This window comes from Emydura macquarii, unplaced genomic scaffold (assembly GCF_026122565.2).
Source record: "Emydura macquarii macquarii isolate MOO-44397 ecotype Brisbane River unplaced genomic scaffold, CSIRO-AGI_Emac_v2 contig_1002, whole genome shotgun sequence".
Taxonomy (NCBI): Eukaryota; Metazoa; Chordata; order Testudines; family Chelidae; genus Emydura; species Emydura macquarii.
In genome coordinates, this window is record NW_027131139.1 from 517,825 (window position 1) to 531,788 (window position 13,964).

A 13,964-nucleotide genomic window follows, 5' to 3' on the forward strand; every position below is an offset into this window, starting at 1 on the left:
CCGCTTGTAGTCCAGGAGGTCTCTGATCTTGGTGACTCCTGCCAGGACCAATCTCTGGCACTTCGATGGAGCCTCTGCCACCCGCACACCAAGATGAGGTTGTGTAGCAGGGGCTCCACAAGGAGATCTGCCCCCTCGGCTGCCGCCATGGACCTTGTCGCCGAGACCAGCTTCCCGGTCCGGAGGAGGTCCTGCTGAGCAGTGAGGAGAGAGGCAAACAGGAGAGCCTGTGGCTAAAGAGTAGCCAGAAAATGCTGCCCCTCCCTCCTGTAGCTGCCACAGCTGGGGTGTGGGGGGTCAGCTCTAATGGGTAGGGCTGGAGCCAAGAGTCGGAGCCAGAGCTGGCAGGTAGGAACCAGGGCTGGAGTCAGAAGCCAGGAACTGAAACAAGGTGAACAAGCAGGGCCTATTGTAGCTTCCAGCTGGGATCCACCTAGCTGCACAGCAACTTCCTGGTGCCTCAGTAGTGTGCCTGGGCCTGTGGGTGGCACAGTCTGTGGTGCTCGGGCCCACCAGGCTCACAGCCCCTCGATCGCTGCTCTGTGGGGGTCACTCAGGGATCACCAGATCAAATTCTAGCCCCGTGGATCCGCACAGCTGCTGGTTCCATGTGTGGGCTGTGGAAGGGCATGCGCTGCTCCTCCAAGAGCACAGCAGGCATAAGTAAGTCTGTGGGACAGGCCCAGGATGCCGCCTGGGCACTTGGCCCCTCGGCATCTGCTGCCAGAATCCAGCCAGAGGAGCAGCCAGAATCCAGAGAGGAGGCCCCAGATCAAGGACTGATGCTGGGATGGCGGGTGCTAATGACAGAGGTGTAGGAGTGATTTTGGGGGAATGCTTGTCTCCCCAGTGACTGTATGAGGGTCTTCCCCAAAGGCAAGGGGGGGGGGCTTGGAGTTACCAACATGCCTCCCACCACCACATGAGTGAGGCAGGAAAAAAAAATCAGTCCCTTCAGGCCCCTGATCGTTTTGGCTGTTCTCAACCCAGCTCCCAGTGCTTTGGCCACTCTGACTCTGGTGCCTGGAACGGGACCCTGTATTCCAAATGTGGCCGCTCTGGGGCCAGGGAGGTTATGTCACCACCCTGTGCTGGGAGGATAAGCTTTGGCACATGCTGTCGTGAACTGCACTAGCCTGTTCTGCAACCATATCACATTTCAAATGCAGTTCATCACTGCCATGCTCCTTGTACAAAACATCACCATTCTGGCTGGGGATCTGGCACTCACTTAGCACTAGCGTAAGGCAATGATGAACTGGGCCTCATGCTGCACTGCTGCTCTCTCTAGCTTCTTAGCACAGCTGCTGCCCAAGGTTTCTCTCTACCTTTTGGAATTTTCCCTAGATATATAAACTGCATTTTTCCAAGCCAAATCTCATTGTGTTGATTTCTGCCTATTCTTCTAGTCTCCCCAGAATTATTAGTCTGTCTTTGGCACTCCTAGCTCCTCTGCATTTAGGATCATCTGTTGGTTTCATCAAGGTGTTTTTATCTCCCTTTTCCAGATCATTAGGTATATTAAACAACACCAGTCTCTAAAAGCCATGCTTTGCCGTTAATCATTACCCACTGAGCCAGTTTTCACTCCACATGACTGAGTTCCCATCTAAGTCAATTTGAATGAAATTTTCAGTTAAGATTCCTAGAGACTCTACATCAAATACTTTCCTAAATTCAAGATATACTGGACTAAACTACCCCAGTGTAACTCCCTAACCTCCAACACCAGCTTATCTACAGTCCTTCTAATTTTGTGAGTCTATCAAAATAAAGCAACCAAGTTTTATAATTAGATGTAATTAGGGTTTTGTGGAAGCCTGGAGGAAGGTTTGGGTTACGAACTGAGAGCTCCCACTCTCTCTAACTGGGAGATTCATTGTGCTGATGCTAAGTGAGAAGGCAAGTGTGACTGGCAGCGTATTGGAGCTGAAAGCAGTTTGTTTTGTTTGGAACTCAACAGTCTCTAGCCCCACCTTATCTGCCTGGATTCCAGATTCCTGGCCCCATACTTAGCAGAAGGAAAGGTCAGGCTGCATGCTATCCATTTGATTTAGTTCACCTGGGTCACTGCCTAGATCTCGCCTCTGTGGACTCTGCAAGGTTTTCCCTTTGCTTCATGAGATGTTACAGGATAATACAAGTCCCAGTGTCCAAAATTCACAGATAACTCTGGAGTGCACTTACTGACAGGCTGTCATCTAATCACATTCACCCCTCCTTTGAATTGACCTCGGCTCAGGAACCTGTTCTGGAGAAAGCAATGGCAGCAGGTGCCTGCCTCTTGCTCCTGTTTCTGGGATTCCTCCACATCTCAGCCCACCACCCCCAGCCATGCTTTGCTGCAGGCAGCCCACACTCAGCCCCAGCTGCCAACTTTTGGCTTTGCTCAATTGAGGGGTCCTTTAGAACTGCTCTGCTGCAGCCAAGGAGAAAGTACAGCTTAGGGAAGTGATGGTGCTGTTGTTTGGGGGCTAGCGGAGGACAGGAAGCCTGAGAGACAGCTCAGCTGTGTACAGATTCCTTCTAGTTGTTCCAGACATCAGATATTAGCTGTGGAAACATCCTGTTATTGCAGTTCAGTTACGGGGCTAAGATATGAATATTGACATGGCATCCTGCCCACTGGTGCTGCGTGAAGCATGCAGGGTAATGCACAGGACTGCATACAGGGATGGATTCTGTCCGTTGGGCTTTGAGCTGAAGTATACACAGGACACCCTTCAATGGAGTATCTGAGCAGCAACAGATGGAGTGCAGAGCTAACAAGTATTTCCCATCTCAGATTCCTGGAACTGAGCACTACCCAGCTGCCTGTTGGGCAAATGAAAACTGTACAGTTCTGCAAGCAATCAGCAGTCCCCTACACCAGAGTCCAGCAAGGAGGAGAGCCCTCCGTCACCATGAGCCAACAGGGGGGAAGGTCAAAATGGAGAAGGAGTGAAATTCTACAGAGACAAAGAAGGCCCAAAGATCAGATAAACCCAAACTACAAATCCTTCCTGCAAACCTCTCCTCACCACTCGCCATCTCCATCCCACCTTCATGTGTGGCTTCAACCCATCCCATGCCCTGTGGCCCACCCAAGCTTCTCTCCTAACCCACCCTCCATCTCCTCTGCTCATGCCTCACTTTTCAGATGCTTTCACACCAAGCCCATGTGCCTGGAACAGTCTTTCAGATCTCCTGGTCTCTCCCCTGCCACAGAACAGCTAAACCCAGCTCTTTCACAGACTCAGGGTTTGAAGCCGGAATGGACCATTATGAGCATTGAGTCTGAGCTCTGGCATAGCACAACTCAGGAGAGATTCACCCAGCAAATACTGCATTGAGCACAATAACTGGTGGTTGAGCTCAAGTGACCAATACCCAATCTTGATTTAATGACTCGAAGTAACTGATAAACTCACCACAATATGCTTTATAGTGATAGACTCAAAGAGCTCAATCTATTTATTTTATCAAAGAGACAGTTAAGCGGTGACTTGATCCTAATCTGTAAGTGCCTACACAGGGAGCAACTATTTGATAATGGGCCCTTCAATCTAGCAGACAAAGGTCTAACAAGATCCAGTGGCTGGAAGAAGCTAAACAAATTCAGACTGGAAATAAGGCATTTTTTTTAACAGCCATTTAAACAACGTATTAAGGATTGTGGTGGATTCTCTATCACTGGCAATTTTTAAATCCAGATTTTATTTTATTTTTTAAGATATGCTCTAATTCCAAAGGAATTATTTTGAGGAAATTCTCTGGTCTGTGTCACACAGGAGCTCAGACTAGATTATCGCAATGGTCCCTTCTAGCCTTGGAAATCATCAATCTATGGTTATGAACCAGGTAAGTGGTTCCAATTAGAGCTGGAAAAATAGTGGAATTTTTGATTCGCTGGCAATTCTGAAAAGTGAAAAATAATTGTTTTAGATTGAGTGAAGTGTTATGTTTAGATTTCCAGCACTTAATTTTTTTAATTAAAATTTCAAAATAAAAAGTATTTGAACAGAAAAAATAAAATGTTTTAAAAATGTTAAAATGTTCAGATTTTTTGCTGTTCTTCTAAATGAACAAGTCTGTGAACTCAACAGGAATGCATGAAAAGCTTCAGTGTCAACGATTCTTCTTTTTTTTCTGAAAAATGTTTCAGTTGAAAAATTTTTCCCAGCGCTCGTTCCGAAGGTTAATTACCCTCACTGTTAAAAAATCTGCACCTCAAAAAACATCAACCTGCAAAATGAACAGAACACTCCTACAATCAAAGCCTTTACATCCCAAACGAGAGGGAGAGCCAGAGACTTCACTGTTGCTACCTGATTTTCTATGGAGAGCACTCAGATAGTATGGTGATGGGCAACGGCTAAGACTCTAAGACGGACACAGAGATAATTTCCAGTTTGTATTTGTCAAGTGTCAGTTTTCAGCCTTATTCTTTGTCTACTAGATTTAAAAACCATTTATTAGAAATCTTCCCATATAAGTACTTTATAGACCTTGATCAAGTCACCTCTTCGCCTTCTCTTTGCTAAACTAAATAGATTGGACCTTCTCTAATCTCTCTCTGTCAGGTTTTCCAGACCTCAAATCATTCTTCTAGCTCATCTCTGAACCCTTTCCCATTTGTCAATGTCCTTTTTGAAGTGCAGACACTAGAACTGAATGCAATATCCCAGTAATAGTCTCACTAATGCTTAACACCACCTCCATACTCTTACTTGATATCCCTGCATTTATAGATCAGAGGATTGTGTTAGCCCTCTTAGTCATCACATTGAACTGGGAGTTCACATTCAAGTTAGTTTCCACTGTGACCCCGAAACCATTTTCTGAGTCCCTGTCTCCAGGATGCACTCCCTATCCTGTAAATGAATGTCAAGTTTGCATATGACTTCCAGCTCCGCAGTTTCTCGCTGAAGTCTGTTTTTGAAGTTTTTTTGTAGAAGTATGGCAACTTTCAAGTCAGCTACAGAGTGTCCTGGGAGACTGATAGTGACCTGAGACCGACTGGTTTATGGATGTTACCATTTTTTATGTCTGATTTGTGTCCATTTATTCTTTTGCGTAGTGACAGTCCAGTTTGGCCAATGTACATGGCAGAGGGGCATTGCTGGCACATGATGGCATATATTACATTAATAGATGTGCAGGTGAATGAGCTCCGTATGGTATGGCTGATGTGGTTAGGATCTGTGATGATATCCCTAGAGTGGATGTGCAGGCAGAGCTGGCAACAGGGTTTGTTGAGCTGGAACTCATACGCAAACTTGACACAATCAAACTGGGTCTGCATAGGGACTTGGAATGGTTCTCTCATTACAAGAAGTAATTGTCACTGTTCACACATTCTCACCTTCCAATCAATGGATGTGAATAGGCCTCATCTACTCTAACTGAATGGACTTTGCTAACACCTACCCTCCCCATTGTTGTTCCTTACCCTTGGATGTACATATATACCCCTATCTGATTTCTATTTCTTGCATCTGAGGAAGTGGGTTGCAGTCCACAAAGCTTATGTCTGCAGAAATTAAATGTGTTAGTCTTTAAAGTGCTACAGGACTCTCATTGTTTTTGCTGTATATAGACTAACACAGCCACCCCTCTGGAGCTTTTGATAGAGTCTCCCACAGTATTCTTGCCAGCAAGTTAAAGATGTATGGGTTGGATGAATGGACTATAAGATGGATAGAAAGCTGGCTAGATCATTGGGCTCAACAGGTAGTCATCAATGGCTCAATGTCTAAATGGCAGCCAGTAATAAGTGGAGTGCTCAGGGGCCAGTCCTGGTCCAGTTTTGTTCAACATCTTCATTAATGATCTAAAGGATGGGGTGGACTGCACCCTCAGCAAGTTCATGGATGACACTAAGCTAGGGGCAGTGGCAGATATGCTGGAGGACAGGGATAGGATATAGAGTGACCTAGAAAAATTGGAGGATTGGGCCAAAAGAAATCTGATGATGTTCAACAAGGACAAGTGCAGAGTCCTGCACTTAGGACGGAAAAATCCCATGCACTACTACAGACTTGGGACTGACTCGCTCAGCAGCAGCTCTGCAGAAAAGGACCTGGGGATTACAGTTGACAAGAAGCTGGCTATGAGTCAACAATGCGCCCTTATTGCTAAGAAGGCTAACGGCATACTGGGCTGCATTAGTAGGAGCATTGCCAGCAGATGGAGGGAAGTGATTATTCCCCTCTACTCGGCACTGATGAGGCCACATTTGGAGTACTGTGTCCAGTTTTGGGCCCCCCCACTACAGAAAGAATGTGGACTAATTGGAAAGTCTAGCAGAGGGGGGAAAAATTATTAGTGGCCTGGGGCGCATGACTTATGAAGAGACACTGAGGGAACTGGGCTTATTTAGTCTACAGAAGAATGGGGGAGAGGGGTATTTGATAGCAGCCTTCAACTACCTGAAGACGGGATTCCAGGGAGGATGGAGCTAGGCTGTTCTCAGTGGTGGCAGATGACAGAACTAGGAGCAATGGTCTCAAATTGCAGTGCGGGAGGTCTAGGTTGGATATTAGGAAAAACCTTTTCTCTAGGAGGGTGGTGAAGCACTGGAATGGGTTACCTAGGGAGGTGATGGAATCTCCATTCTTAGAGGTTTTTAAGACCCAGCTTGACAAAGCCCTGGCTGGGATGATTGAGTTGGGGTTGGTCCTGCTTTGAGCAGGGTATTGAACTAGATGACTTCCTGAGGTTCCTTCCAACCCTCATCTTCTATGATATCTCTGGGTTTGTGTGTGTAGCTTTCAGGGTTTTTGCATGTTTCCCTTGGAATGTGGCTGCTTGTGCTCATTTATCTTCAGGTCTGTCTGAGTTTGCCTGTCTCTCTGTGCATTGAGGCTTGTGCACCTGCAGAGCTGTGTTGATGGATTTTGGGTGTGCAGCAGCTCTGTCCTCTGTGCATTCATATACACACATATACACGTTGTCACTCTACCTATTAACATTCTGGGGATGGATTATCTCCCAAGCTTCCTTTCTGGGTCTCTCAGGGACCATGCCTCCCTCACCCTCCCCCACAGACCAATATCCCTTTGCCCAGCCCCCCCATCTGGCTCTGTGTTCCCTTGGTCAGCCATTATGGGTTCCAGTAATATGGAGATAAATACCCAACCTGGCCACTTTCATGCTGGAAAGGGACACAACAGCACTTCAGCTGGATTCCTACCCTGCCCTGTCAAGATTGATTTGAGGAGCCAACCATTTACAAGTCACCCAGGGCTAATATTCAGGAAAAAGAACCAGATTTAAGGGGATTCAAAATGCCAGGACCAGCACCAACTGTGCTCCCTCTGTGCCAGGAACAGCTCAGGAGTCCCTGGGCAAACCAACAAATATCCCCATCAGCCTGGGGTCACTCACACCAACAGCTTTGCTGCCCTAGGTGACAGCCTCTGCTGCCTGCATGACACAGCCAGACAGAGTTACAGCAGAACTCTGCCTTCAAGCCCCAGGCTGACACACTTCCCAGCTCTCAGCCCTTCTGAACATCTCTTCCCAGGGAAGTGAAGAGAATATGTTCAAGTGATGGCAGTTTGGATGCTCATTACCTCAGATCCGCTCTGTCTCGTGCAGTTTGCCCAGGAACCCTGATCTCTTATGCACACGAATTCAGTTGTCATGGCTATGAGGAACCTCAGCTTGGGAAATGCAGCATTTAAAATGATGACGCAACTCAAGGGAACATTAGCTGTTTTAAGGGGAAGTGGCAGCTTAGCCAGCCTGGTTTTGGAATTGATTCTTGGTGCAGACAGCCATGGTCAGCAGGCTGGACAGTGTAGCCTATGTGAGCTGTAACCCAATATCCCTCCCCCGCAGCCCGAATCCCATCACTCACAGGGCCTGGGCAGCTCCTTTGCTGGCCCCCTCCAGCTCCCACTCTATGTTTTGCATGGCTTTCTGCCACCATCTGGGCTCCATTTAGGGAGAGCTGATGTTTTTCCCAGGACTGTGTAATTTAAACTTCAGTATTGAGTTTACATCTCACATACCAGCATCTCGCTGCCAACCTGAACACGTGGAGGGGGTTGCTCTCAAACTTGTCCGGTCTTAGCCCACAGCAGGAAGATCCAACATCCAGCCCATCAAAGGCTCAGTGCACCTGGGAATCATTCTGCCTGCACACCCGCATCCTGGGAGAAGCTGCAATGCGCCAGCCCATCATGGTGCATTACTGATCATCTCTCTCTGCCAATGAAATGCAGGGCTGTAAAAGTTGAGGGGCTGCAGATCACAATGCAGCTTTCCCTGGCCAAGCTGTGACTGGGGAGTCCAGGCTGGAAAAACAGGGAGCAGGATTTCTGGTCAGAATTGAGGCGCTGAACTTAGCATTAACAACTGGTTATTTTTATGAGTAGAAAATTCACTCCCACATCTAAGTTAAGACAGATGGAATCTTCATTCAAGCACCTGCTGAGTCTTTGAAGGAAAACTTTTGCTCCCTTAAGGAAGCATTTCTTACAGTGGGTCAAGATCGGAGACGGAGCCTGGGCTTTGAAGAAGGGTTTCTGTCACATGGATGTGGGGAGCAAAGGCACAGGGCTATTAGTAGCAGGAACTTGGGAGTATCAAACTAACATGCCTGGGGCTTATAGCTGGACTGCTCATCTTCCCCTAAAGGCATTGGCTAATGTGGCTTGGAGCTCAGTTGGAAACAGACAGATCCGCAGTCTCCCACTCAGTGTGATTCTAATTGACCTCTGTGCTGTTCTGGAAGGCCTGGGCAGCCCATTGACATCATATAGCTTCCTTCGGTGTTTGGAGTATCAGCCATTCAAACCAGGCTCATGGAGCATGGCTGCCTGGGTGCAGAGACCTCAGCAAAGAAGGCTGCTCCCCTCAGGAGAGCCAAGCTACCCTTCAGCAGGTCAAGAAGCAAGGGTTAGTCTCTGGCTGCAGTTCTGCACATACTACCCTTGTGTGGCATGACGACCCCCACTCTTTTGAATATGGAAGCCTGGGCCCCTGAGCTCCTGAGCGAGCAGCTGGTCAGTTCTGGTAGCTTCAAAGGCTGAGCTCTGGTTTCCCAGAAATTGGGAACAACCGGACCATTCTGGCTGGGATGCTGCTCTCTTCATGAGAAAGAGAAGGCTGCCTAGGGACCAAGTCCTCAAATCGGAGCCTTGGGAAGGCAAGGCCCTGCCTGGCCTGACCCTGAATGGCCAGTCCCAAGGGCCTTCTCCTCTAAGAGCTGTTTGCCTCCCACAGCAGAGTGTTCCCTCAGCTCCTTCTCACACATTTTCCTGCTCCTTACCTGGCATGATATTGCTGACAGCCAGAAGCCAAACTGGGTCCCTTCATTCATCCCTGCTGGCCCTAATCCCCAAAAGCCATTTAATCACTGTTCCACACCTGCACCAAATGAATACTGCTACATCCTGGGGCTGGAACAGGAGCCTTAGTAGGAGGAGTATCATGACAGCACCTCAGCCAAAATATAGGCCCCATTGTATGGGCACAGACCCACTGAGACCAGTCCTGCCCTGAAGGGCTCACAGGCTGACGGGACAAGTCAGAGAGAGTGGGAGGGGAAACAGAGGCACAGAAGAGGAAATGAGCAGCTCAGGCTCCCACAGCAGGCCAGGAGAAAAGCCTGACCTTCCAATCCAGTGTCCGATCCACTAGCCCAGTGTTTCTCAAACTGAGGGTCCTAACCCAAAAAGGGGTTGCAAGATTATTGTAGGGGGTTGTGAAAACAGCGGTGATGTGACTGAGCATTTGGTCTATACTCTATCAGAGAGAAGGATTCTAGTCCTAGGTCTGGCAGAAGTGACTGTTATCTGATCTCTAAAACTGGCAGAAATGCCTGACTGCGCCATTCCTAGGGCAGGTGTACAGGGACTTAATTAACAATGAAGGGTGACAGTTATATTCGTTATTATAAAAATGTTGAAGTTATAGAAAGGTCCTTTGAGATGAGGTTGGGGGCTGTACATGAACTGCAAATTAATCGAAACTTATCCACCACAAACTCTACTCTGGCCCTGGTGCTAACAAACCAGTTTCCAAAATCCAGCTTTCAGAGAGGATGAAAAATTCAGCTTTAAACAGACACTGGGTTGCAACTGTAACTGTGGAGTCCCTATTGCTGCCCCATAACCTCAACTTTAAATTCCCTGTATGCTTGTTTGATCTTTTCCTTTTTACATGGCTGACGAACTTCATAGCATATTAATGCTCTATTCCTCCCAGCTGCTTACTTTCAGGTGCAGCTTCTTCCCTACACCCAATCCCAGAGCTCAGAATGAAACCTCCTCATTGCTTCTGTGTGGTTTACAGAAAGGAAGCTGCATTCAACTCAAGTTTCCTTTGTCTGCTTTTATTGCCATGGTGATCTCCATTTCCCTCCCCCTCTCCTTCCCCAACCTCTACTCCCAGCCCTAAACTGGGAGCTTCCAGGACAATGACTCTTGGTCCGATAACAACACTAGGCCTTTGATGGGTGAGACCAGAAGCCACACGTCTTCCTGCCAAATTAGAAACTCACTCTTGGGAGGTGAAATAATTACCCAGTTCTGCAACAGCAAAGAAGGAAAGCCACAGGCTCACAGTGAAGGACTCCATGCTTGTAGCAGAAAGTGAGAGCATGAGGCCTGAGGCCGAGCATAACCGGCCAAGGCGTAAGGCCTAAGCTAAAAGAATGGTCCAGTCTGTTATAAAGCCACGTTAGCAGGAGTCAGGCTGTGAACTTATCACCTCACAGACACTGGCAAGAAGAGCAAGAAGAAAGCTGATACTGCAAAAACAGATTTCCAAAACACTACTAAGTGCAAGAGTCTAAAAATACATCTCAGAGACGGACAGTACCAGGACATCCTAACAACAAAGAGATAACAAGGGCCACCTGACCCCCCCAAACGACATTTTAATGGATAGAAATGTCTTTTAATATGACAAATAGAGATATTTTGCCCGAACCATCCAGTGCAAGGTAATAGGTGGTATCAGACTACGTCAAGAGGGTGGCAACTACCTGCATCAAAGGGGCAGAACGAAACTTGTCTGTAACAGTGTATAAAAGAGGGTGTCAGAGGGAACGCCTTTGTCCGGCTAAGGGGATGACGGAGAGTTCTGCCGTTAACTGAGTTGTTCCATTATAAAGGAGCACTTGTACTTGAATTGTACTTGTGAGATATAGAGCGCTTCTCACTGCACTTCACTGCATAAACCTGGCTGACATGGACCGATCCATGACTGTGTCAATTAATTCAATCATGAGTGCCGTCTTGGTTACCTGCGCAGAGCTGGGACAGCACAGTCATGGGTGATGAACACACACAGCCAACAACTGACAAGCACTACACAGCTGACAACTGACAACAATGCTTATGAGACTGTCCGGGGCAGTAGCTTTTTAGGGAAGTTTAAACACAATTTAGAGGTGGTAAAGGCCCGGCATCCCATTCATTCACTGCAGTTCAAAGGGCCCCAAGTGTCTCCTCCTACGTGGCCTGCCTCCAATGAGTGCAATCAGGTCACTGCAAGTTCTAAGGGCAAGGGATGCTCTTGCTCTTTGAGGGGGAAGTAGATTTCCATATGAAATACAGGAGACACACGCTACCCAACCAGCTCAGGAATGACAGCCATGTTCTGGTGCCTTTAAAGTTACCCGAGAGACTCTCAGGGTAGTCTACATTGCAATAAAACATCCCCAGCTGGCCCATGGCCACTGACTTGGTCTCACGGGGCTATAAAATTGCAGTGTTGCCATTCAGGCTGGTCCTAAAACCAAGCCCAAATGGCAATACTACAGTTTTAAAGCCCCACAGCTGATGGCTGACATGGGCCTGACATCCCCTAACACTTCGGACTTGTTTTCACAGTATGTCTGCACTGTGTAATTTCCATCTTGGGCAAACATACCCACACCAGCTCTAATCTAGCTAGGATACTAAAAATAGAAATGCAGCCATGGTGGCACAAGGAGCAGGAGGAGTGCGCTGCCCCGGGTATATACCAAGTGTTTCTGAAGGGATTGTACTCAGGTTGGCTAACCTGTCCCACTCCTTGTGCTGTGGCAGCTACACTGTTATTTTTAGTGTTTCTAGACCAGATTTTAGTATTTCTAGAGCTAAGCTAGCACAGGTATTAGCTATTTGAGCTGGAAATTACACCATCAGCTCCAGTATAGACATACTCTGAGGGTGACCATACATGGAAACAGCATGGAGCCACACACGGTGATCAGATTAGCTACAGAGTGATATGATTAGCATCTGATTAATTGTTATATCCTGTCTTGCCCACATGCTCAAGGTCTAATTGATCGCCATATTTAGGGTCAGAAAAGAATTTTCCCCTGGAACAGATCATCAGAGACCCTGAGGGTTTTTCACACATGGCTCACTTGCAAGTTTAAATTAGAGTAAATGGTGGATTCTCTGTAACTTGAAGGCTTTAACTCATAATTTGAGTACTTCAGTAACACAGCCAGAGATTAGGGGTCTATTACAGGCATGGGTGGGCGAGGTTCTGTGGCCTGCAACATGCAGGAAATCAGACTAGATCATCATGATGGTCCCTTCTGACCTTAAAGTCCATGAGTCTATGAGCTGCTGTATCTTCACTTCATTCTTAGCAGGAGCATCAGTAGCACTTGACCTTCAACCCCCTCCACCCCAACAGGACAGTTAGTTCAAGCTTAAAGCACCACTTTACTCTAGCTCGAGATTGTGTGTGGACAGGAGTTTGGTTAGGGGAAAAATCATTATTCCTTGAGCTAACTAACACCACAGTGAAGCCCAGTCCATAGTAGAAGCACATGTGCCATTTCAGCCACTGCTATTCCTCTCCCGCTGGAGGACCACAAAAGCCTGTGTACACAGGAATCATGGTAACAAAGTGTGTCCTGCATGAAAGAGCAAGAGCCCCTGAACCTGGCCCCATGCTGCAATCCAGTTTAGAAACCATCCTGCAGGCCAAGCCTGTATCCTAGCACTAGCATAATCTTGGTCACAGCACCACAATCAAATGTGGGTGGGGCAGAAAGCCATTCCCTTATCTCCAGAATCCATTCCTATTCATGTGTAATGCAGATCCTCGGAGCCTCTTCATTCCAACAGGCATGGTGCATATGACAGAGAGAGGTGGCGTTTGCCCACAGGCATAGCGCCTTGCTTCAGGCGGAGGTTACCCTGGCAAACTCTTTTTGGTCTCAGTAAATAATGTGTGGGCTAGTGGTTATGGTAGGGTAAAGGCAATCAGCACACCCAGCTTCTATTCTTGGCTTCAAATAGTAATTTAGGGATAAAGATGTGTGAAGGAGGCTTAATTACCAAAATCTGTGCAGTTGCTACACAGTCTGAGATATCTCTATGGCCCCCACCACTGCAGTAGATGAGTGCTTTCAATCAGCCATAGAAGACCCTGCTGTTCTCACTGAAATCTCGGGAGATGGTACCTGAAGACTGACAGACTCTGTGTAGTTATTCTCTGCAAAAAGGGAAATTGCAACAGATTATAATTAGTTTGCTTCCAATTTGGTCACGCACAAGCCAGCTTCTTGTTCCCGTCTACTGTGAAGCCTGAGTGCAGCCATTCCTGCTTGCTCATTTGGTTGTGAACACATGGTACAGAGTTGGCAGAAGGGCTCGGACTGAGCAGTACCCAGTGGCACAGTGTGCCTCTGCCTTACCCAAGCCCCAAGCTTCTCCAGAATCTTGGTTTCCATGCAGTCTCTGCATTTATGGCTGTGAATAAACCATGAGCAGAGTATAACCAATGCAAAGCTGTCTAATCTGATGGGAGCCTTGATGAATGCCCCATTCATCTCAGTGAGGTATTAACTCAGACATACAGTGATGATCATTTAAAATGTCAAAATTCCTAGCTATTACCCTGCTCAATGCAAAAAAGGAGAGGGCTGGTGAGTGGCTGCAGGGGGTTGGGAGTTACAGATCTACACAATTTACTGTGTACTTCTCATTTTGTGCCACAAGTGGGTGGTGTTTGGGAAATTC

The 13,964-nt window shown here is 47.3% G+C and overlaps 1 protein-coding gene across 3 annotated transcripts in view; it reads right to left on the reverse strand.

Annotated features, from left to right (window-relative positions):
* Positions 1-13,964, reverse strand: part of HDAC7 (histone deacetylase 7) — a 235,609-nt gene that overhangs the window by 84,162 nt on the left and 137,483 nt on the right. The gene's annotated exons all lie outside the window — the stretch shown is intronic.